General features: G+C 33.1%; 1 protein-coding gene across 1 annotated transcript in view; it reads right to left on the bottom strand.

Annotated features, from left to right (window-relative positions):
* Nucleotides 1-18,708, bottom strand: part of LOC105208497 (PRL-1 phosphatase) — an 88,712-nt gene extending 70,004 nt beyond the window's left edge. Inside the window, exon 1 of the mRNA XM_054226988.1 lies at nt 18,559-18,708. The gene's annotated coding sequence lies outside the window, so the exon portion shown is untranslated. The remainder of the gene's footprint in view (nt 1-18,558) is intronic.
* Between the last annotated feature and the right edge of the window lie 7,114 nt (nt 18,709-25,822).

Raw genomic sequence — 25,822 nt, 5'->3', positions numbered from 1 at the left:
AAGCGAAAACGGGCGTGGTCGAAGGCCGGTGAATCGTCCCAAACTGCGGGTAAGCCGGGATTAACGGCTAGGAAGGTTTTGCTCTGTGTTTGGTGGGATTGGTAGGGAATCATCCATCTACTGCGAACAACTGGACCGCTTGAAGCATGCGATCGGCCAGAAGAAGAATTGGCCAACAGGAAGGGTGTAATGTTCCACCAGGACAACGCCAGACCATACACTTTGTTGACGAATCGTCAGAAGCTATGGGAGCTCGGCTGGGAGGTTTTATCGCATCCACCATATAGCCCGGACATAGCGCCAAGTGATTACCACCTGTTCCTGTCCATGGCGAACGTTCTTGGTAGTGTAAAGTTGAACTCCAAAGAGGTTTGTAAAAAGTGACTGGTCGCGTTCTTCGCAAATAAGGAGGGGGCTTTTACGAGGGGGGTATTATGAAGTTGCCGTCTAAATGAAAATGGATTGTTGAACGAAACGGTGCATATTTGAACTAAATCCGATCACTGTAACACTTTTTATAAAGCATTGAATAAAGAGCAAAAAAGGAAGGGAGATATTTGCCAAACTAATATATAAAGAGATCTTTAGACCCCCTAATTTCATAACACGCGTTTCAAAACACTTCATCATCCTCAAGATTTTAGCAAATCGACCATAAAGTAGGGACGCCAAAGTATTGCAATTTTGTTAACTCTTTTAGCAAAGTTGCCTGAAGGTTCTCCACTAAGTTTACTGTTACGACTTGCCTTAACTTTCCACAACTATTCAACTCCGCTAAGCAACGCTGCACTTTTTTCTGCCTTCAGCTAACACAACTAACAACTTGCAATCAGTATATGTTCTGCCATTGCACGTTACCTTGTAAAGGTTTACATAAACTTGGCATTTTCTGTAAGTGACACTTCAACACTTTATACACATGAGTTGCATAAGACAAAGCCAAATTAAGTAAGCTGAGTGCACGAAAACAAACAACTACAACTATATTTACATTAAATTACTGATGAGTATGAATGAGTTTTTCAAAAAACAACAACAAATACACTCACACATATACAGAGAAGTGAATATAACTGAAGGAAATGTTGCAGTTGCTGACATGAGGAAGTGTGCGGTGGCAACATGAAAGGAAAATTTTTGAAAATCTAAATTTCAGCATGTTGCGCTTAACAGAGAGGGCTTGGCTTGTGTGTGTGCGTTGGGTGTTGGCTGAGACCATGATAAGCTCAAAATGTGCGACAACAAGTAGTTATATATATGCATGTATGTGCGTTAGGCAATGAGTGATTGTAATAAGGAAAAGTTACTTTTTGAAAATTTAATAACTTTCACTTTAGTGGAAAAACACTTAAGAAAAGGATAAATAATTTCAAAAAAATAGGAAAACAGGTAGTTAAGGAAGAAGAACTGGAACAAAAGAAAAATTTATAATAATCAACTGCACTTAAACTCAAATTAGATCCAATAATTTTTAAAAAAAAAATGAATGAAAGCATAGCAGAAAAAGGTTTAATAGAAAATTTCATTTTCTGTTCACTACGATAAATCTAAGCTTCAGAACTGCTGCGCTAGCAACAAACCCATGAAGGGTTCCCAAGACGCTATGGCTGGACTAAATTAAATTTGCATTTCATGGTGTTGGCACAGGATGAAAAGAAATGAAGCGCTCAGGAGGAAAGAGGAAATAAAGGATGAAAGAGAATATTTTGTTTAACATTGAATGCGGCTGAGCGTGGGGGTAACCATAGAAACGCGCAACAGACACGCAGAGGCGGACACTGGTAAAGACTACAGACGCTTATAAATTTGAAATTTAAGGCTGAGCCACGTAGAGGTATATACAGATATACAAATGAAGTAAATATGTAAGTCTGTATATGCTGGCTTTTACAATCCACCAATAAAGCCACTGGAGCAGTCGGTGTGAACGGAACTCAGCGCATACTAACAACTCACGCGCAACAAAGTATGCTTCAAATTATTGATTTTTCGCCTAGAACACACTCACACTTTATACGTATGTATGTACATCCTTCATACATAAGGCACGCAGTCATGCTAGGAGACTGACTATGTGGCATATGCAACAGCGGCACGAGCATCAACAAAAACAGCATGTGCAGTGTCATGCATGAATTTTGTGCCCTTTTATGGTGAAAAAGCTAACACAAAGCGAACAGCAGGAAATAAGTGAGGAAGCAAGCGATGCGACCCGACTCACAACACGCTAAAATAAAATTACACACACATGCAAGAGCTTTGGAGAGGCTATAAGTTGTGAATTGCATCAGTCCGCGTGCCAAAATGGAGCTGGTGGTACCAGCATTTCATGCAACAATCAATTTTATGTTGTCTAAGCGTATGGTTAGAATGGGAAAACAAACTAAACTCACAACTCTGTGAATGTAGTCTACTTTTTGGCGTGTGCGAGTGCAGGCACACATATAAACATATACTTTAATACAATTTGCTGGATGTTTCTTGATGCGTGTTTCTTACATACTTTTGGGCCGTGGCTTTATTTGCTGCATATTAAATGAGCTGCAGTCGCTCGAACTTGACGTAAATTTATACTCATAAGCACTACGAAGGTCAAATATGATTAATTTTCATAATAAGATTGTGTGCTTCTAGACGCAAAGGCTGAAAAGTTGCGATTTTAAACTTAAACAAACAATTTGAAATTATTTACGGTGTAATACGGCCTAAAGAGGAAACAAAATTTCAATTGTTAAATTAAATATTCACTACGAATTTTTATGTACAAAAGCACTGAAAATGGGAAACATATTTAACTCCAAGAGCGCAAATATGATCTAAATGTAATATATTAAGCTTCCGTGCTGAAGAGTCAAATATTATTTAGTGTAGAAAAATAAAACGTTGCCTAGATTTAGAAATATTTTAGCCGAGTCACACACCTTATTCGTTGATTATGAAATAGATATATTTATAAAAGAAATAATTGATATTGCGGTTAGTAGACACAATATTCGGAAAATCGACTTTTATTCTAGGTATTGGTTTAAATTATTTTCGGATTTTTTGGTCTAAGGAGGCGTTGTTTTGCTCCGCCCATTCTAGGGAAATATTGAACACTCATATAGTCTCCGCCGACGTAATTTTCTTCGTATTGAAGAACACGTCGTTTGTTTCTCCACCATCAGTAGGGGATGTTACCTCTACTAAACTTCTTTTTGTACGAAAGACTGCAAAGAACGTTCATCAATCCATTGGTCAATTTAATTGACCATCAGTACTCTTTAACACTACTTCTTTGGGAACCACGCCAACAAAATGGCAATAACCGAAAACACATAAAGGGTATTTAGACGTAATTTTTTTGGGAAAGTGGGCGTGGCCCAGCTCCCTTCTAAATTTTGGTATATACGAGATACTGAGTACGTAATGTAAAATATTTCTTTGTTGCAAGAATCGAGGTACTACTGTATACACTTTGTAACTGAAATTATTAGCAGTAGAGCTAGTTTATAATGAATAAATGCTCTACAACGCTCTTTTCTGAGAAAAAAAATAATCAACTCTTTCACATTTACATATTTTATTAATATTTATTTTTTCTTATATTTTTTTATTTTTATTTTATAAAATGGCTAAGCCGTGTCATAATCTTACAAAAATAACTAAATTTGGCAGCATTTTCTTTTTCTTTTCAAGAGAATAAAATCCAAAACAACATGACAGCAAGCAAATTTGCCTAGCGCATACACGAAATATATTTGCGATTTCTAAAGCAAACAAATTTAAGAATTTATAGCGGGATTGTAGCCAAATGCGTTGTTAAATCACACAACAAAAGGCCATGAAAAGCAAACAAAGCATGCGAATATGAAAACAAGCAAAACATAATAATAATAATAATATTATCAAAGAAAGTAAAATAAAGAAAATTGAAACGCAAAGCAGCTAAGTAAAATTAAAAAAAAAATGTGCCCATCAACGGCGACGAAGAAACTGCACAATGGAGGTAAGAACAAAAATAAATAAAAATAAAAAAATAAAGACATCATCGAAGTAAATCATTTATTGTGCATGATAACAAGCTACGTTGTTTACTTAGCGCATTCGTTGAACGCGCATTAGGCGCCTGAAAGTATGCACTCACACTAGATTTGAAATTCATGAGAAATGAAGCAATATGCGTGGCCAAAAGGATTTGTGTAATGCTCATGACTACACACATAGATATTTGCAGACAATACTTGCTTCAAGGACATACTTCGACTTAATTTGTATGTCTGCCTATATAATTTGAAAGATTTATTTGTGCGTGTACACTTGAACTCTCTTTATCTTTGAGAAGGTTTCGTAAGTAATTAATTTAAGGTCTGTTACACTAAATGTCTAAAGACTTTAGCCTATCAGCAGCCTGCGGATAAATGTTGCGACAAGTTCATTGCCTTTTAATTTGAAAGTTGGTACATAAGTATGTATGTACAGATATTTGTAAATATATAGCAATATAGCCTATAAATTTAGGCAATAAAATGTATTCGTTTCATTATAATATATCATCAGAAATATGAAAAAATATTTTAAAATTTATAAAATATATTTAAAAAAGATTCATTCATTCATCAAAGAAATCTCACAGTACTAAAGCTTACTGATAGATGGCGCTACTGTCAAATAGTGTAGAGAATCTTTGTTTATGGACTCAGTCTTTCAGATATAACATAATTTTAATATGTGTAATGTTCTAAACAAGCTACCTGTCTCAGATAAAGCTGTAATATGGAACTACGGGCACCTAAATTTGAACCATGAATCAGCTTAGATTCTACAGGAGGAAATAATTTGAAGTCTCGTGGACGATACAATTATTTAAATCATACTCTTGGGCTGTGACTTTATGTGTTGCATATTAAGAGAGGATTTGTAGTCCCTCAAACTTGGATAAATTAATACGCTTAAGCACTTCGAAAACGAAAGAACCAAATATTATTAATTTTCTTAATAAGATTGTGTGCTTTTAGGGGCAAATACTCAAAAGTTGCGATTTGAAACTTACAACAAAAATTTAAAATATTTAAGACAGCACAACGGCATGTTGAAGGACTCAGTCTTCGAGATTTATAATGACATAATTTTGCCGTAATATATTCTAAACATGCCATTTATCTCAAGTAAAATTGATAAGATTGATGGAACTAGATTTAGCTTGAGAGAAAAATTAAAAGAAGAAAAAGTATAGTGCCTCATGGAAGGTAAAATTATTTAAATTATAGTAAATATATTTTATTAAAAGTTAGTTTAAGAGTTTGAGACACAATATATCGAAAATACTTTCATTAAAACCCATATGCCAAATTTAAAAAAAACATTATACTTTACGTAGATTTCACATATTTTAGAAACTCAAAAATGATGGCAACCCCATTAACACCTTTACCTTTATTTTGGTTGCTTTGGTTTAGAAAATATTGCATATTTAATCCACTCGGATATACATTGCATATTTCAAACATATTGAGCTTGATCATTGAATCCGTTTCGATCGAAAAATAATTCGATACGATCGAAAAATTTACGTCGAAATCACTGAAACGGTATTGAAAATAGAATTTACGATCACATTGAACTCACTTACCGACTCGAAAAAATACATTCCGCGGCTAATTCCGAAATCATTGAATCCCCAAATTGAAAATGTTGGTCGAAATCTAACCGTTTATGAGTGGATTGCGGAAATTTAAAAAAAGTAAATCATTTGGAACTTTTTATGTAAATAATTACTGATGATGGACTAAATTATATTTGAAAAGGGCACTTTAGAGACAAGAGACAAAAACAGACTAACAAAAATAAATTTAAGGTGTTTAAAAGTGATATAAAGTTGCTACGCCGAAATAGCGAAATAATTTTCTCAGATAGTCTCTAGCGAATTAAATACTTTTAATTTCAGTTTTACGTTCTAACTTTGTGGTAAAGCAGTTTATCTACGATATCAATGATTGCATGAAAATTTTCGATCGAAAATCTTTATCGTATCGAAATTGAAGTCGCTGCGGATTCAATGATTAGGCCCATCATTCATTTATTAATATTTACCATTTTTAATGATTTTCTCAATGGCTGTTTTTAAATTTTAGTTAAGTGACAACTCTAAAAATGCATTTTGTATAAAATTTACGAAAATATTTTTTTTAATTCCATCACTGTAGTAAACTCCATGAACTAGAGTCAATTACTTATGGAAAAAATTACAACCATGCAATTAAACATTAGCGCGCTCGTCAAATCACTTTCCACCTCTTAGTAAAGAGGCGTAAAATAAATACTCGTGCACAATGATAAGCTTAGCAAATCGATAACAACTCATTACACAAATGAGGCTGCCGTCAAAGAGGCTTACATTAACATGTAATCAAGCACGCACACACATATACAATAGAACATTAACACACACTAGAACACTATCAGAAATACCCACATTACCACTAGAAGTGTAGAATTTCGAGTCAAGGTTAATGTAGGGGAGAGCTTACACCAACAACTCAATTGATAATGCAGCATTAACACTTAACCGTAAATCGTTTTAACACGTTCGAGTGTTAATTGAAAGACGCACGAAATGGTGGCAAGTAAGTGGGGCAGCAAAATACATTTGAGGTGTTAGCAAGTAATACTACATACCTATGCATGTAGATGGAAGGGTTATTTTAATTAAAATGGCAGCTTACAGTGCCAGGTAGCCAGCAATTAAGTGAGAAAAATTTACAAAAATAAAAATAAAAGGAAATTTTAGAATAAAATTATTGCCGGTGAGGTGAGATGAGTATCTATGTATGTATGAAAAACGCTTGTGAAAAACTGCGTCGCAGAAGAAACAGAAGCAACATAAAAGCAGCAGCCAGACTGGCTGCCTACAGACAGCAAATTGTGTAGGCTGTAAGAACCGAGAATGGACGGCGCGTGTAATGCAGCTTGGCTGCCAGCGCTTTTACACAAAAACTACGCGTTATTGGCACCTACACACACTTCGAAGATAGTTTGCGTGAATAACAGCGCTAAAGTGCAACTATGCCCACACAACACACGAGTCACAGCAATGCAACGAGTAATGTTAAGTATACGTCATGTACGTCCACACTCAGTTACACAGAATCAAAGAAATCTCAAGCAGAACTCAGCGCAAATAGCTCACATTAATTTACAGCTTCAATATTTGGCTTCTTGAAAGTAGAAATTTCCCTGCGTTTTCTCTTTTGTTGTTGTTCTTTATTTGTTTTGAAATGTGTGCCAGCTGTAAACAGCTGATTTGTGGGCGTAGGCGCCAACAAGCGAATGCAACGGTCTACAAGCGTAGGTGTAAAGGATATAAAGGCGAAAGTAGGAGTTGAATGTGAAAGTGAAATGACGACGTGGGAAATGTGGGACGCATGTGAATAGTTAAAAGAAAACGCAAATTAAACATTTATTAAGGGTTTCTTGTGCACATTTGTGTAGGTAAAAAATATGATTTTTCTCTCTTTGACTTTTTATTTCTATTATAATTATATTTTAATTTATTTTTGGCAGTCTATTGCAAACAACTAATGATTTATGTATTATTTTATAGTTTTTGATCAAACAATAAATTGTCGTTTAGTATATTTGCTTAAATTTGCTTTTAATATTTTCTATTTTTAATCTTATCTCATATTTTGCCATAAGCATTCAGCCTTAAAATTTTAATAGCCATAAATTCTTTTCGTCGGCATTTTTGGCAGCTTTAATCGTATGTAGATAGGCTACTTTGAAAATAATATATAAAAATATTTTTGTAAAAATAATGGATTTTGCTTTGATTTTTGTAACTACTTTAATAAGAAACTCGAACAAAAATATTTATGATTACAAAATAATAAATTGTATTGTGAATGTAAAATACTTTGAACTTATAAAGGGTGTTTTTATGGACTTTTTTATTCAAATAATACATAAATGTATCAAATAAACAATATTCTTTAGCTTAAAACAAAATTTATATATTAGGTCCTGTGAAAATCTCTCTGTAAGTCTCATTTTATACAACTTTTCCCAGTATATTTAACTTAATCTCTTCAATAAGATGACGAATACTAACAGCAGTTTAGTCGTAACTCATTTATCAACATAAATAATCGTAGTCCGAAGTAGTCAAATCACATGATCTAGGTGGCCCATTTTCTTCGGAAGATACAGTCACCAACAATTAGCGAACCAGAACCAGTTCTGGTGTGAGATTTTAGCTAATAATGGTACATATTACACTGAACATAAATGTCAAGCACTTGTTTTTACTTTGACAGCTTATACACCATGAATAACCACGCCCACTTCCCATACAAAAGTTATATTGAAAATTACTAAAAGTGCGTTAACTCACAAACGAAAAACCAGAAATGCTAAATTTAAAATGCTAAAAGAAATGGCAGAAGGAAACTGCAGACAGATTATAAAAAATAGGATATGGGTGTGGCATCGCCTACTAATGGGTCATTTCAGGAAATACGTGACCGATATCAATGAAATTTGGTATATAATATTTTCGGAATACCCTGATGACGAACGGAATATTGAATTCCGTTTGATTCCTTCATTTTATAATACATACATTAGGAACCAATGAAGGGGCGGAATAAAACTGTACACAAATACTATATTTGAGCTGTGACATCACTTGTGAAAAAATTTTCGAAAACGGATTATAACTTTTCAAAGCCCCGAATATCGAATATGAAGAATTCACTGTCCCAAGGTAATTTTTCACCGAAAATATCGGAAATCTTTTAAATATCTTAAATTAATTTAGAGGGATTTTTTTTTTCTTTCTTTTCTTCTTATTGTGTGTCTCTGTACCAAAAATGGATAAAATTGGGTCATAACTTCCCTAGCTTCCATATACCTAATTATAGGTTTATAAAAACTACGATGGATAACACCTTATACCTCGGTTAATACGAGGGCTGCTCTAGATATTTCTGGCCTAGGCAACACTAAGTGTTGCCAGGTGCAATCTGACATTTCCATTGGAAAGTTTGACATTATTTAGCATAACATCACTCAGAACGTTTTGTCATTTAATCGTGAATTGTTTTATTTACAGGGAATTAAAAAATTCATCTCGGCCAAAAAATGGAATTAACTCGTGAACATTTTCGTGCGATCATTTTTCATAACTTTCGACGTGGATTATCGCGACAAGAGTGCATCGATGAACTAAAATCTTTGTATGGCTATGAAGCACCATCCTATAGCACTGTGAAGAACTGGTACAATGAATTCAATCGTGGCCGACGCTCGCTCAAAGACGAATTCCGTGAAGGTCGTCCAAAAACAGCCGTTGTGCCAGAAAACATCGATGCCGTACGTGAACTGATAATGCAAGACCGTCATGTAACATACCTTCAGATAGAGGCATGCCTATGCATTTCTCCCACCAGCATACATTTGATATTGCATGAACACCTGGCCGTAAAAAAGGTTTGTTCTCGTTGGATCCCGCACAATTTGACAATCACTCAAAAAAAGGCTCAAAAAAGTGCTTCGAAAATTGGTTTGAGCGCATGCAAAAGTGTATAAATCTTGATGGAGAATATTTTGAAAAACAATAAAAACCATTTTCGTTGAAAATATTCCTATTTTCATTATTAGGCCAGAAATATATATAGCAGCAATATCTTAGTCAAATTAAGTGAGCACAAAGACTTGAATATAGTGTACCTTGGTGGTGAAAATGTGTGAAATCGGTTCAGGAATTACTTTAGCCCTCATATATGTACTATATATGATGATCTACGTTATTCTAATGGAGTTTATGCCGAATATATGGGTCAAATTGCGTGTTATGTTAATAAAATTTCATCAATAAATTGCGAGAGTATAAAATGTTGGGTTGCATCCGAACTTAGAATTTCCTTACTTTTTATTTACTATTTATTATTATTTACATTTTGCTCTACTTTGAATATTAATTTATATATTTCATATTTCTCATTTATTTTATTGCTTTGATTTATTTTTATTTAATTTATTATTTTCTTATTTACTTTTTTTACATTTTTTATTAACGAAAATTGTTTTTTTTTACAATACTTATATTTTATGAATTTATTTTATTTTATTTTTATTCTGTAATTATGTGTTTAAAAAAAAATGTATTTAGTCTTTACTATCATTTTTTTTTTTTAATTAAAGCGTTCAATAAATTTATTAAAGGATTTATTACTTTCTCTTTTTTAAATGTCTCTCACTTATATTTTATTTAATTGTTGTTCTTTTATTATTTATCAATTTTCTTACATTAAATTTTTTAAATTTGAAACATGTTAGTTTTTCAATAAATAATATTTTTAAAATTTTTCTTTATTTTTTATCCATTATTATTTGTATAATTTTGATTTTTTGACAATTCTTATAAGTATAATTTGTAAACATAATATATTTAATTTAATTTTGTTGTTTGATTTTATTCTATATTTTTAATTTTTTTTTATTAATATTTTTTTCATCCCATAATTTACTAAATTTATTTCATATCTCACATATTACCCATATTTTGTATTTCCTTTATTTCAACGCATAATTTCATAAAGCAACACATTCGCTGCTGCACGCTTTCCCGCTACTTGCTCGTGTTGGCTAGGCGGGTGTGGCGCGCCCAACTTCATTCTGTTTATTCGAGGCGGGCGTTGTGTTTATTTTCATAATTACTGCAGTTTGTACAAATTTAATTTCACAAGCCAACAACAGCAACAGCAATGAGCCTTGACTTCCGTTGCATAGCTTATTTGCATATTTCGCACGTCTCGTTCGCTTGTACTCATATACAAACATATATATTTTGCAATTCGTATGCCGTATTTTGCAGTGAAAGGCACAACAAAAACAACATTTAGTATATTTCAATTACACATTTACCAATTATTATGCAGCGATAATATTTTTATTTTGTGAAATTAAATGTGTATTTAACGTTATTTTTCCCCCATATTGCCACCCACACATCCGAGACCGAAACAAAAAAAAAGACTACAAGAACAACAAGAAATATTCTGTCTACGCCGTTGTCTGAAAACACCACGTATCTTTGGTGCCAAAAAAATTTGTTGTTGTTGTTGTTTTTGTTATGAAGGTGGCATTTATTTTTATTGCCTGAAAAATTTTCATTATCTACAACAGCTATTTTGCATGTTTATTAACATACATATTTATATATTTCGTTGTGTCGTCTTGATGTTTTTCGCCATTTTTTAACTGCGTACTTTTTTCAAGAATGTCCCTTCGCTCTTGAGGTCTATATCCGGGTTCTCACTTTTAAGCTCAGGAGGCAGGGTTCTTTTGAACCGCAGTGAATGTTATGTTGCTTATGGTACCACTTGCGCCCAGTAATAGTCACTGTTCGATTCGTACTCATCCGTTAAGACTAACAAATTGCATGAACTCTTCGGTCGAATTTGTCCAGAAAAATGTGAGATTTAATCAGTAATCACACCATCAGTAAGACAAAGGTTGAGTTAATTAGGATAACATTTCTGGTACAAATCAGGTGAGTTAACTGGTATTGAAATAAATCATTCATTTCAAGAAACACCAAACGTGTGATTTAAACAATCTAAGTGTAAACTCAAGTTCTATAAGAAGAACCTAATCTAAACTATGTAGTTCAGTGTAATAATTTGTGCTACTTTAACGGACGAGAGAGTATCAGTTCGACACATTCGGAACCCGCAGTAAGCTGGAACTTTAAGATTCCACATTCGGAACACTAGGTTTAATATCTTTAATAATTGATATCTTCAAGTACATTGGAACCTTAAGTTTATGCTTAGTTCAAGACACTTTGTGTTTTGTAGTTTTTGGAGTATATAAAGACAAGCTTTTTTAAGAAGTAAAGCTTTTGGAGCAACAATTTTAGTGAGGTAAGTGATCCATAATCGGAGGGATTATAATGAAGGAAAACAAAATATAAGCTTTCTTTAAATATAAATCTGAAAAAAGAGCTTTTGTGAAGAGCTTTCTGGTAAATGATCCGACGAACTTTTTCCCAGGTTCGAATTTAAAAAATATGTGTGTATCATTATATAAGATTTATTTATAAATGAAGATGCTAGAAGAGCTTTTGGGAGGAGCTTTTTTATACTCTCGCAACCTGTTGCACAGAGTATTATAGTTTTGTTCACATAACGGTTGTTTGTGTCACCTAGAAATAAAAGAGTTAGATATGGTGTTATATATATATAAATGATAAGGATGACGAGTGGATTTGAAATCCGGATGTCTGTCCGTGCAAGCGATAACTTGAGTAAAAATTAAGATATCTTAATGAAACTTGGAACACACATTCCTTGGCACCCTGAGGAGGTTGAAATTGGAGGAGAATTTCGAACATAAGATCGCATTAGAGAGGGGCACATTTGGATGTAATTTTTTTTTGAAAAGTGGGCGGGACCCTGTATATAACTCGCAAACCAATAAAGCTATATAAACCAAACTTTCTGTAGTCGATTCTCTTACGTACCCCACCACACCCCATGAAAATAGTTGAAATCGGATAATAACCACACCCACCTCCCATACAAAGGTTAGGTTGAAAATTACTAAAAGTGGGTTAACTCACTAACGAAAAACGTCAGAAACACCAAATTTCTCATAATAAATGGCAGATGGAAGCTGCACTCAGATTTTTTTACAAAATGGAAAACGGGCGTGGCGTCGCCCACTTATGGGTCAAAAACCATATCTCAGGAACTACTCGACCGATTTCAATGAAACTTGGTTTATAATAGTTTCCTTACCTCCCAATAATATGTTGTAAAAATTGGCCAAATCGTTTCACAACCACGCCTACTTCCTATATACAAGAACTTTGAAGACGATCTGAATCGTTTACATTACAATATATAAAGTAAGCACTAGTGAAGATATCGGTGCAGAACTTTACACAAATACTATGTTTATAGTGTGGCAGCCCCATTCTAAAAATCGCCCAAAATCGGACCATATGTTTTCAAGGCCCCATATATCGAACATGAGGACCTCGGTGCTTCTAACCTAATAGTAGGGTTTCCAACTTTCAATGGACTTTATATAATATATATGACGAATATGTGAGTCAAATTGTGTATTATATAATATTAATTAAGTTAAATAAATAAATTGCGAGAGTATAAAATGTTCGGTTACACCCGAACTTAGCTCATTGTCACATTTTAATGTCAATGTTAAAATTTTAAATTATCCGGGGAACTTATTTTTTTTTTTTTTTTAATATTTTTATATCCCAATAAATTATTTATTTACAAATGAAAATGGTAGAAGTGCTTTTAAGATGAGCTTTCTGATACTAAAGCTTTATTGCGTCAATTTGAAGAATGATAAAAGATCCGGCGAATTTCTGTTTGGAATTTTTAATTTAAAAAGTATTTTAAAATCCTTATAAAGGATTCTTTTATATATGAAACTGACAGGGGAGCTTTCAAAATCAGCTTTCTGGTACAAACATTTTATAGAGTAAATTTGCAACATTGAAATATTAAATGATACGATGAACTGGACTCCCGTGAATCAAATAATATACCATGAACATACAAAGAAATAATAAACTTCTTCAAATGCAATATTTTCTATTAAATCACACGCCTGCAGGCGAAGGAAAGGCGACCACCAACACTTCATGATTATTTATGAAGCTCTTTTGTGGCAATTTCACGCTGCAGTGCGATAAATAAACAACAAATTGCACTCACTTTCAGCATTTATTTTCAGACAATTTTCACTTTTCTTGCACGCCAAAAGCAAACAAACAGACGGACAGACAGAGATATGCGCTTTTTATCGCAGACTTCCTGCATTTGTAACAATTTACGAAATTGCGCATTCCAAAGTGAAAACAAAGTGGGAGTTTCAATTCAAATAGTGAACGAAGAGCAGTAAAATATGCAGACATGATTTTCAGCACGTGATGAAATAAAGGTAAAATGAAAAATTTTAAATATTTATTAAATGTGTATAAAATATATATTTTTTTGATATTAATTTTTTTTGGCGTGCAAAGATTTGTTTATATGTATGTGAAATATTTGCCAGACGGTACGTGTTGTCAGCCAAGCCGGAGCGTCCTCAGCCAGTCAGTCAGTCATATAATTTTTCGCCTGCTGTTCAAGTGAAAATCATGAAAATCGCGAAAATTAACACTTCACCGCCAGCGCGTTGGCACAAGCATTTCCAACAGCACAATATTGTATTGGCCTCTACCTCGGCTATTTTTAGCCATTACCAAAATCTATGCTAGATAAATTATAATATATATTTTTGCTAAATTTTTCAAGCCAGACACGTACGAACGCTGTCTGCTGTTTGTGTGTAATTTTGCCACAGAAATGCTTCGTATGTCATAACAGCTTTTAGGCGCTTAAAGTTGTTAGAATATTAATATTTCTGAATAAATTATTGCCGAAAGTAGATATGAGTCTTAAATGTGACAATTGACACAAGTATGAATGTTTAAATGGCTTAAATTATCAAAATATCTGCAAGACAAATGTATATCTGCAATATGTCTAAAAAACAAGTGGCCTAAAAGTAGGCCAAGCGTATTAAAATTGATTATTTTCAAAGAGCAATTTAAAATAAATTATGTGACAGCAATTAAGAACAATTTTAATTTAATTCTATGCTCTCAAACGCCTTTCTACATACTTATATTTGCAAATAATTCTTATATTTCTACATTCCATAGCCTACCAGCAGGCGCAAACACAAATTTAATGTTCCAAAATATTTATGCGCACATATTTTTTAAAGGAAATATCTTATCACCTCCCTCTTTTGCCACGGCTGCAGTCAGTTCAGTGCTTCGCTATGTATATAAAGCATATGATGGCCTAATTTTTGTGCCAACTGATTGCATACTTTTAGGGAAATTACCATGATTACCTAATGAGCAAATGCACTCACAAAGCAGACAAAAAGTGCAGGATAGTAATTTTACGAGATCCATTTTGTAACGGTAGAAGGTGCCAAAAAACTTACCTGAAAGCAAAAAAGAGAAATAAAATATATGAAATAATTTGGATAGAACGAAATTCATTTTTAAGCAGTAAAATTTAAGATGAGTTTTTATTATAGAGTAAACATAAATATTTAGATAAAAACTAATTACCAGAACTACCTTATAGCAAATTAAAACAACCAAATTAATTAATCAATTAAAATGTATATTGCGAAACCCTTTTTTGCCTTTTACACTGCCGGCTACTCGATAACCAATCAGCTGTTATACATTTTTGTTTTTGCTTTTCATAAGAAGTTGGTAAGTTTTATCAGCTGATTAATATTTCTAGCAGCGACATCTACCGTAGCTTTTTTATCAAAAAATTCAGCCGATCGCAGGCAAAGAACGTACGTCTTTGTTGATTTTCCAGTCGATTAAAATTCAATTAAAAAAAATTTAGGTAATTTCATTTTGTATAGTAAATCGATCTTCAGGCAGTAGTCTGCTTTACAGGCTTCAAAAAATCGATTTTTTTGTTTTGTTTTAAAAATCTTCCAAAACTATCCAAGAATATGTCTTTAAAATTCCAGAGGCCAATTCGACATATTTTCGAAGCTAGAACAGTTTTAGTGGCCGAGCGTCGAGCAGGTGCAAATGCACAGGCAGACTTTAAAGCGCGTTTTCTCGAGTTTTCATTTTTACAAGTGTTAGAAAACGGTGCCGGTGAGAGCACAAATAATATATGTCCGATCGCAAAAACCCAAAGTGATCTAGCTTCAGTATTAAATTATCTTCTATTTGAAAAACAAAAGAAAAAAAGTTGGACAAAAGTATTATTTAAACTACTTGTTTTGCAACTTAAAAGTCAATTTTTTTTTCTTAAAAGAGTGAATTTTTTTTTTCAAACTTCGAAAAAAAGAAAAGAAACTTATAAAAATAAAAAAAAAAATTCGACTGTTTCAGATGCATCGCACGACCTCCATCACCCGCACCGATTTACAAGTGCAGACTCCAGGCGCTCCAGAAAAATACTTACAACTTTCAAAAAATTGCAATATTTTTTAATAATAAATATTGTTTTTTAAGTCTTAAATATAGTACACTATCGTCTTAAAATTCCGTTTATCGCAATCATTTCCTTCCCTTTCAAAAAAATTGCTAAAAACCGCTTTTTTCGGCTTCTAAAGCAGACCACTGCCTTAAAAAGCGTTTTAATAGAGCAGAGGCTGGTAAATTGATTAGCTCCTGTCTAAAAACTCTATTAGTTCATAAAAACCACTCTGAAAAATATTAATAATGCTAATTATAATTTTGTTTTGTGAAATATCCAGCCTTATGGGGTTTCTAAAACTCGTATCTACTAAGTGTCCTTAAATATAAACATCTATGTAGAAATATCTTCGTCGCAACATATTAAAAGACTATACAAAATACAAGACTATCCACATCATCCCGAATCAGTTCTTATCATTAAAGTTATTCCAGAACTTCAGTTGATCTATTGTATTAATGTAAACCAATTGTTTATGGGGATCTCCGTTGGTGGTAATATGAATTTAAAATTATTCAAATTAGTAGCTGATGCCTAGTTAGATCTACATATTAATCCAAAGCTTCTTTCGGATCTTATAAATACATAGTTTTAAGCATCCCTCCTTTTACTTTGCAACAGGCTCAGGAAATTTCGTTCGTTTCAGGAAAGTGTGATTTCCAGTTGTGGATGAAAAATCGAAACTAACCTTGTTCAAGTATAATAATTTAGAGAGACGAGACAGGATAATTTCGACACTTTCGGAACACTTCGGTTGATTTCTGTACAGATTGTTCCGACTAAATTGATGCTGGTTTTAAGATTAAAGTTGGTTTAAGTACAGTATTCTTCAAAAAATGATAATAGTGGATTATTAGCCACGACCTGATACAAGAAGTCGCAGGTCGTAAAAAGCTTTTTTGATCTCAATAGAATATCAAAGCAACTAGCTAGTTTCCTTTTAAATACACTATAAGAAGAGTAATGAATGGTGTAAATGGGTAATAGATGTTTCAGAGGTCAGGTTTACCAAACTTTTTTAGACCTTAAATTACCATACTTTAATTGTTTATGACGAGTTTTATATCTATACAAATATAGTTTATCGATCTTCAATTGGATCCACTTTGCTTCAGTAATCTTTCTTGATTATAGTGACAGAAAATGAGAGACCTCTACCTCTCACTTTCTCTAGATCGATTTGAAATCTGAATTTAACTTGACAGTTTCAATTCTCATGTGAATTGAATGATTACTTAAAGACACAAAAACTATGATTGTATTTAATAAATATTTAAAGAAGAAAAAATAACATCCGATAAAAAATAATAAATAAACGTTAATAAAATGAGATCAAAAGCGATAGCTAATTCCATAAAATTTTACAGAATGCGACAAGTACTTGAGATCACAATTCAACAGTACTTTTATTATCACGAGTTAGCAACAAGGGTATATACATATATACATCTAAAAGGCAAATCGCTTGCTTTTTTAACGAATTAATGAAATGTCGAGTGTGCCACCTTGAAGATTAGGTAAGAAATGTGGGCAAAAGGGAAAAAAGATTGTTTTAAAACAAAAATACAGATTGTATGACGAATGCATGCCACTTAAAGCGTTGGCTTATCAGCGGACAAAAAAAAACAATAAATTGCGATACGCATTGTATTAGCTTAAGTAAATTTGTATATACTTTAAATGGTCTTTTTGAAATTTTGAAATGTTTACACAATAAAAAATTGCAAAATACTTCAAACTTTGTGAGCGTGGCATATTTTATATATGCAAAGATATATATAGTATATAAGTATATATTTAAGAACTTTATATTGTACAAATGTATAACAACTCTCAAGAATCGAAACTCGTAAGAATGAAAGTAAATACCCATATATATATCTGGGTGTGTATAGTTAGGAAATGAAACGGCGCGACGTTGTTGCTTTGGAAAGCTGAAAATTGGAACAACAGCTATCAAGCATTGACGTAAATGGCGGGTGAGATATGAATTTTGTTTTACTTTTGCCTTTATCTCCCCCCAAATCACATTGGGAGAACGAGCAAATGAGTGCAAAACACTCGAGAGATCAAACAACGACAGGGAAAAAAATAAAAAAAAAAATCAAATAAAAAATGTGAGATAATGTCATTTCGTATTTTAAGGTGAATATTTGCAATATCAGATAATGTGTATAAAATTAAAATTATTTGATAATTAAATAGTTGTATATAATACAAATGACGGGCAATATATATATACTTACATACCTAATCAAAAATAGTTTTTTAGATGAAGCAGCGAGATTTGAGTGGAGCGTAAATTTCGAAGAAAACCTTTCTTTTTTTTTGGATGGCAAGTAAGAAAAGAAAGATAGCAACGCATAAAAGTAGAATTAACTGGTTGAGAATTCTAAAAACTTTACACTGTATTGATTTTGAAATTAGCACAAATTTTTCAACACTATACAACATAGGAATCTCACACACACTTCACAATTTACCAACTAAAACACTGAAAAAAAAAACCTGAGACACTTTTTCTTACACTTTCACTTCCACTTATATAATACAAAATTCACTTTTTCGCAAATTTTCAAATATTTTTTTCAACTTCGCAAATTTTTTCCAACTGCGTACGTTTTATTAGCGTGACAAAAACGCGTCCGTCACATTGCCAAGACTACCGGTACTACACGATTATGGAGCGCACGAGAAACTGCTGCTGTGATTCTGTGTATGCCTGATGCTGTTCTCATTTCCCCTGCTTTTTTTTATTTTTGAGAATATTTTATCGTCTTCACTTATCTTTTTTAAATGATGAATAATAAAGAAAACAGAAATGTTGACGCAGTATAATGTCTTTGTATGTGCGAGTTGAGGTTACTTTTTTTCTTAATTTTTCTCCTTGTTTTGTTTACTCCACTTTAAATTGTGATAAATTTTGTGTAAGTAATTTTCAGCGATTAGATAAGTTATTTTGATTGTCAGTCGGCATATTTTTATTATAACTGGATATAAGTTGTTATGGTGGTGAAGAGATGACGCGCTGCGGTGAATTGAAGTGCTGGGATCAATACAAAATAAATTTTTGCGCAGTGACAGTATTTTTTGTTTAAAAAATTTATTAAAACAGAGAGATAACGTTGTTAGGGCGCTCAGGAAAAGGCAGAACTTGGATAAAAAACCTACTGATTTATGAAAACATCAAATTATATATAGTGCTTCTAAATAAAACCAAAACCAGAGACGATTTATATGAAAATAATATACATTTCCACAAGAGTTGAGATTATGGAATTTCAACCGTATTACATCCACTCAGGGATTGTTACTTAGGCGATCTAACCATTTACCGATCGGTAAACCTAAACAAACACTTAACCTTGCCCTCATACGTATAGCGTTCTTTAAACCAAATTCGAGAACTTTAGAACATGTAAAATAGGGAACGTTTCCATATCCATTGCTAAGGTAACCGGAACGACTTGTCCTAAAACGACTATACAATAATACAAGACAATCGACAGCATCCCGAATCATTTATCTTAAAGGTTTTAACAGAACTTCAGTTTTTCTATTATGTTACTATAAACCTTATGGAGCCATAGTTATTAAAATTGATTCAGAATATATCAATCAATCCAAAGTTTCTTACGGAGTGAGATCTATTTATATAAATCCGTAGCTTCTTTTGTCTAAATCAATGTGAGAAAGACAGTTTGGGGACAATATTCCTCTAAAAATTATGAATTTGTGAACCAAAGACTGCAGTATTAACCACAATCTGAGTATTCCTGGTAGAAGAACCGACAGTTGGCTAAGAGTTTCTGTGATCTCAATTGAAAATTAAAGCCTCTAGTTCTATTTTAATGCACTCTAAAATAGTTTATGTGTGTTTACCAAATCTTTTAGAGCTACCGCTAAAATACTTTAATTGATTTACGAGTTTTATGAGAAAAATTTGTCACTCTCTCTCTAATTCGATTCGAAAACTGAATATTTAATAATTCCCTTTACGAGGTAGTAATGTGCTGATGATGTTGTCGAATAGGTTATTAAAGTGGTTAAAATGTTCTGATTATAATCAGTTTATTGGTTTTATACCAGTTGTATGTTCGATTTGTTCCATAAATCTCAGTCTTCGGTGAATATATTTGACATAAAATATACTTTGGTAAAATGAGAAAAAATCCTATTTCATCCACTGTAATCTGTAATCATTTAGTTCTGTCAACAAGCTGTACATAACTTTAAACTTGAACCTTTAACATACTTTACTAGCAAGTCTAAACTACACGCGCCAGAATCAGTTGAAGCTCCTTTGAAGGACGCTGTTCTGAAGGTTGGTCATCTAGAGCTTTTTTTTAATACCTCAAATCAAAGTTTATTAAAGCCTGAAAGAAAGAAATTCGATACGTTTTTCCTTTGTTTACAGAAAAAACATTCAAAAAAGAACACTTTACTGATCTAGACTAAGTGAATACCGTAATGTATTTAGTATTCCTTTCTGCGAACTCAAGATGTGCTCTCATATCAATAAAATAAACTTTTCTCTGCTTAATATTTTATCATTTCGCCAGCAAGTATTTGGGCATAATATATTATCCGAAGGAATCATCAAGAAAACCCTACATTACGAAAATTAAATGAAGCACGAAGAGCAGCCACAATTTGTATTTGAAATTCAAATTGAAAACGACTGTTGAATGACATAATTATTGGTGCAGTAAAAAAGTAAAACTTGTGGTTTACACAAATGGCAAAATATAAATAAAAAGAAAGAAAATAATACGAAATGAAATGAAAAGGGAAATGAAAATGTAGAACAGCTGTGCGCAAGTTGAACGTTGGATACAGCATAAAAGAAGCTGAAAGTGTAGCTACAGCTACGAAAAAAATACGAATGAGAAGAGTGGACGAAGAAAGGCTGCGAAAAATTAAATAAAAAAGCTAAATTTTTAATTACTTCAATAAGCTACTTTCGACATGTTTACTTTAGAAAAAGTGAATGTGAATTTTGTTGGCGTTTTGGCAAATGCAACCAAAGTTTATTTTAGCAAAATATATATGTAAACAAGATTAGAATTTTAAGTTAAACAAATATAACTTTCGACTTCGCATTGTATGCTTCGTTAAAGTGTGACAAGTTGATTTTACATTAATGCCGAGTGCTAGTTTCCAACGACCTGGTTACGTACGCCGCACCCTGCGCACACCGTTGGCCCCATTTGCTGTGATGTCGTAAATATTGTAAGCGTTCACTGCTAGTAAACCAGGTCAACGTTTTGTAGTTGGTAACGCGTCGTGACAGTACTAGGACACGCCACAAATGTGTTGCCCGCACTATGTAAGTGACGTCACTGAATACGTACATACGTTAATGTACGGAAAGGAGAATTCCAAATTGTTTAGCGGAAAATTTGCGAAGTAGTGCAAAAACAATAATATGCGTTAGCAAAGTGAAGGTAAAAACTAAAAAAAAAAAATATTCTACTGACCTTAGAAGCATAAGCGTCTTATTACACAAATTAGTCTTGTGAGGGGGTGGAAAAAGTGGTCAGAAAAGTAGGTCGCTTTGTTACAGTAGAAAACAAATAATCGAAGACAAATGAAACAAATGAAATTAAAATAAAGAGTAAAACGAAATAAGAAAACAATCGAAGAATGAAACACGCGAGACTTGACTTAAACTTAAGGCGCAAAATACAGAACAAATTATAATTTTCTAGATCATTTACTATAATAAGAAAATTCATTGCTAAATTTCTGTGTGCGATTACGAACTTGAATTGCCTTAAATTTCAAATTTTGCATAATGACCAAAGCAAAAAAATAGAAGAAAAACGAAAAGAACTAAATTACACATTTTTGCTTGTTGCTGTCTGTTGCCAAGCGCTTCGCGAAAACAGTCAGTCGTCAGACGCTAGAATTTGTTTATGTTTTATTCATGAAAATACACACGCTTTTCGCGAAGAACTCGTAAAATATGCGTAAAATGAAAATGTGGAAAGAAATGTCGGGCCTATTTTAAGTTTCAAAAGCAATTTGTAATGTAAAATAAAACGGATGTGTTGTGTAAGTTGTTAAAAGTTAACAACTTTAGCTTATCTGTATATGTAAATAGGTCAGAAGTGTAAAATTAAGAAGAAGTGTAATTAAAATCAATTTATGAATAATAGACGGTACGGAAATATATTAAAATAAAAGCCTTAAAGATTACTACATAGCTCAAAAGAAAATGGCTGCTGGCTAGCTTAGGTTTGGCTCAAAGGCAGAATAAAATATAGCAATCGTAGCTGAGAGTGTACACGAAGACCGTGGAAAATCGATTCGGCCCGTTCGCAACAACTCGGACTGCGGTATGGAACGACTTGGCTCATTTAACTTCGAGATCTTAAATTGAAAGCGTAGAAAAAACAAATTGTACAAGAACTGAAGCAACCGTTATTACACCACGATAACCGACTGTTTGATACCTGAAATTTAAGTTCGTGATCTCGGCAACATTTGGTTTCAATAAGACGGCGACATTTCCCACCCATCATCTTAATCAATGACTTTACTGAGAGAATATTTCGGTGATCAGATAATTTCACATTTTGGGCCGTTCGTTTGCCCACTGATATCGTGTGATGTCAAATCCTCAGACTTTTTTCTGTGGGGATATGTAAAGTCTCAAGTCTAAGCCGACAATCCCGTTTCGGAGCCTTGGAGCAAAGCATAACTCGTGTCAGGCGCAATATACCAGTCGAAATGCTCGAACGAGTCATCGAAATTAGAAATCTACCAACTGAGATGTAGACGCGGCCAACATTTGAAAGAGATAATCATTAAAAAAATAAATGCCACAGAATGATCTTTCGAGTGATAATAAACATTATACATTAAATTTTAATTCTGTTTTTTTTTTTTTATAAAAAAGTAGGAACCTCGAAACATTTACTTGTATCGCCGAAGCGATTTGAGCACATCACAAATTTTATGAGGCGTTAAATAACTATTCCGGCAAGTTCGCATAGTCATTATTACAGTATTATGAGTAATATGCCAACTTAAGACATTTCTTAAAACAGTCAACCACAGACACTCAGGTTCTCACATTCGGTAAGTGAGAGCATGACAAATTATAGCTCGATTTCGACGATTTGTGGGTTGGTACCACTCCTTGAATGCATTATTTCTGCAAATATGGGAAGTAGGCGCTGTCCGATTTGGAACATTCTTGTAAGATTAGGAGGTCAAGGTAAAATTATAGTGCAACTTGGTCAAGTAGTTGCTGATTTTAATAGTTTTTTTTTTCATTATAAATTTATTACGTTCGTAGTAGTTATAGACATGCATACAAATCGTCGTGGGCGAAGTTTTATTACGATTTTTTATGTTCAATTTATAATCCTCGATAGTATAGTGGTTAGTATCTCGGCAAATTTACTTACTTACTTATGTTACTTAAGTCTACATTATAGACATAAATGTATATAATAATAAAATATAAATTAAGTTCGTCCATAAAGCATTCACTTACGCATCCACAGGTGTCTTACCGAAATACTAAGACAATGAGAGAATTTAAGAAACCAAAACAATATTTAAATCGATTTCCGCTAACCAAGCCATTCAAACAAACTCAAATGAATTTGCAAAAATGTGTGGCATGCATATTCTATAACATTTAATATTTCACACACAATCCCAACAATAATGTGAGCGGCTCAACAATACTCATATGGAACATCGCAGCACACGTGCCTTTGCTTCAGCGCACGTTATTTTCTTTCTTTGTTTTCGTATTGTTTTATAATTGCTTGGCACGTTGTTTGCTAATGACAATAAAAACATGTTATAAGTATATCTGTATGTAGGCAGGTGTATCCAAATGGTTCGATACTTTCCTAGAATTGAGATTGAAGTTCTAGAAGTTATTGGCCAAACCATAGAGTGAAGCCGCAATAAAAAACATACTACCATATATATATATATATATACTGTATATGGTTTTTGTATTGTGAACAACTTATTAGTTTTGCTTTACTTTCTTATTTGTTTGTTGTTTTTCGTGTTTTCGATGATTTCTAGTACTGAACGCAAAATTAACCTTGAACTTCATTTAACACGTTATTATTGTTGTTGTTGATAGTTGTTGTTATTCGCAATGTTGTTTCTGTTGGCTAAGGGCATTGTGAGCAAAGCATCTCTTGACGGCACAAGCAATATGTTGCTCATTCTCTATCTCTCTCTCGAATATTCGATTCGCTGAAAGCTCAAAGTGAAACACTAGACTACAAAATTTGAAATTGTTAGCAGATGAAGATAGTTTCTCTGCTCATAAACGATGAAAAGTTATACTTTTAGGAATAAAAATGTAAAAAGAAAAAGGTGAAAACACTTACTAAAGGGAAAATAAGACAATCAATTCTAGTCAATTTTAGTCAGTACTACGTTTTTAAGATTTAAATTCTGGTTGTTGTTGTAACGTTTACCCAGACTCAAATTGGAAAGAAAGTATAAGTCTAGTTGCCAGCGAGATCATCTATCGGAAGGCCAAGGAAACGAGTAGTTTCGACAGGGTCGGACCATAAGAAGAGAGGTGTTAGATGAGCTGGGTTCGTGGGGCATGCAGAAATGTGGTTGGTGTCATACGGGGACTTATTGCATGCAGGATATGTATTCTGTATGTTGATGTCAATATGTATAAGTTGCACAAGGGTCACTCTGATTTTATTTGTATTTTTTTTATATCCAGGTTCTAATCCTGTTTGCATCGGAAATTTGTTATTTCCATATTTTTCAATAGTAAAATATGAGTCTAAAATCCTAAAAAACTTTTTTGGAGTGGAAAGATTTGGAGACAAGCTTTTGTTAGGTATCCGATTCAAACAGTATATACATACGCTAAAATATTCTAGATGAAATTGAGAACCTAAAAATTTTACTCAAAATAAAGAATTTAACCACAATTATCATTTTGAAAATAAAAATTCTGTGCGAAATATAAAATGTAGTAAATTTAAAAAGTCAATTTGGTTAACTACTGTAATCAACACAGTGATAAAGCTAGGCGAAAAACAGTAAATTGCATAAAATTGCTATAAAAAATAGAAGTGCATGTTGTATTTGTTTTCTTTTTCATGTATTTATATAAGTTTGTACGCATGTGTGTATATGCATGAACTTTCTATTTATAGAACCATTCAATTTCACAACTATTTACAAGTGGGAGTTTGGGTGGCACACAACAGCGAGGCATTACCTACTATGGCTTGCAGTTGACAGCAAGCCTTAGAGCGTGGAGGTTGTATGTACACACACACACAAATGCAACATGTATAAAGTGGATTTGCACCAATCGAACACAGTATGTGGCGCGCTATCAAATCCCAAGTCACTCGTTGCTTGTCAGTGTTGAGCTGGTAGTATCTAGTAGTACATAGTTATGCATATCCTCGTATGTATAGAAAGGTAGTTGGTGTAGCACAAAAATAACTGCAATTTTCCAACCAACCCAAGTCAATACAGCATACATATGTGCTCAAATATATGTATGTACATTGCTATATATCAAGTTTAGAGGCTGTTGCAAAGGGAAAAAAGGCAAGCCAACTATTCGTATATAATTTTTAATTGGCCTTATTGTGCCTTTGTTGGTATGCTACGGTTTTCTTCCCCGCGGTAATGTAATTTTCTTCAACTAACGCTTGTTTGTTGTGGCTCAAACTAAACGAGATTGATCGGGAGCTAAATTTTTTTGAAGGATGTAGAAAGGAGTAGATTTATGGATAACTGTTTAGTAACCACGCCCACTACAGATA

The sequence above is a fragment of the Zeugodacus cucurbitae genome, chromosome 3 (genome assembly GCF_028554725.1).
Source record: "Zeugodacus cucurbitae isolate PBARC_wt_2022May chromosome 3, idZeuCucr1.2, whole genome shotgun sequence".
NCBI classification, from domain to species: domain Eukaryota; kingdom Metazoa; phylum Arthropoda; class Insecta; order Diptera; family Tephritidae; genus Zeugodacus; species Zeugodacus cucurbitae.
Note: the sequence above shows the minus strand (reverse complement) of the source record. Positions and strands in the feature narration are given on the sequence as shown.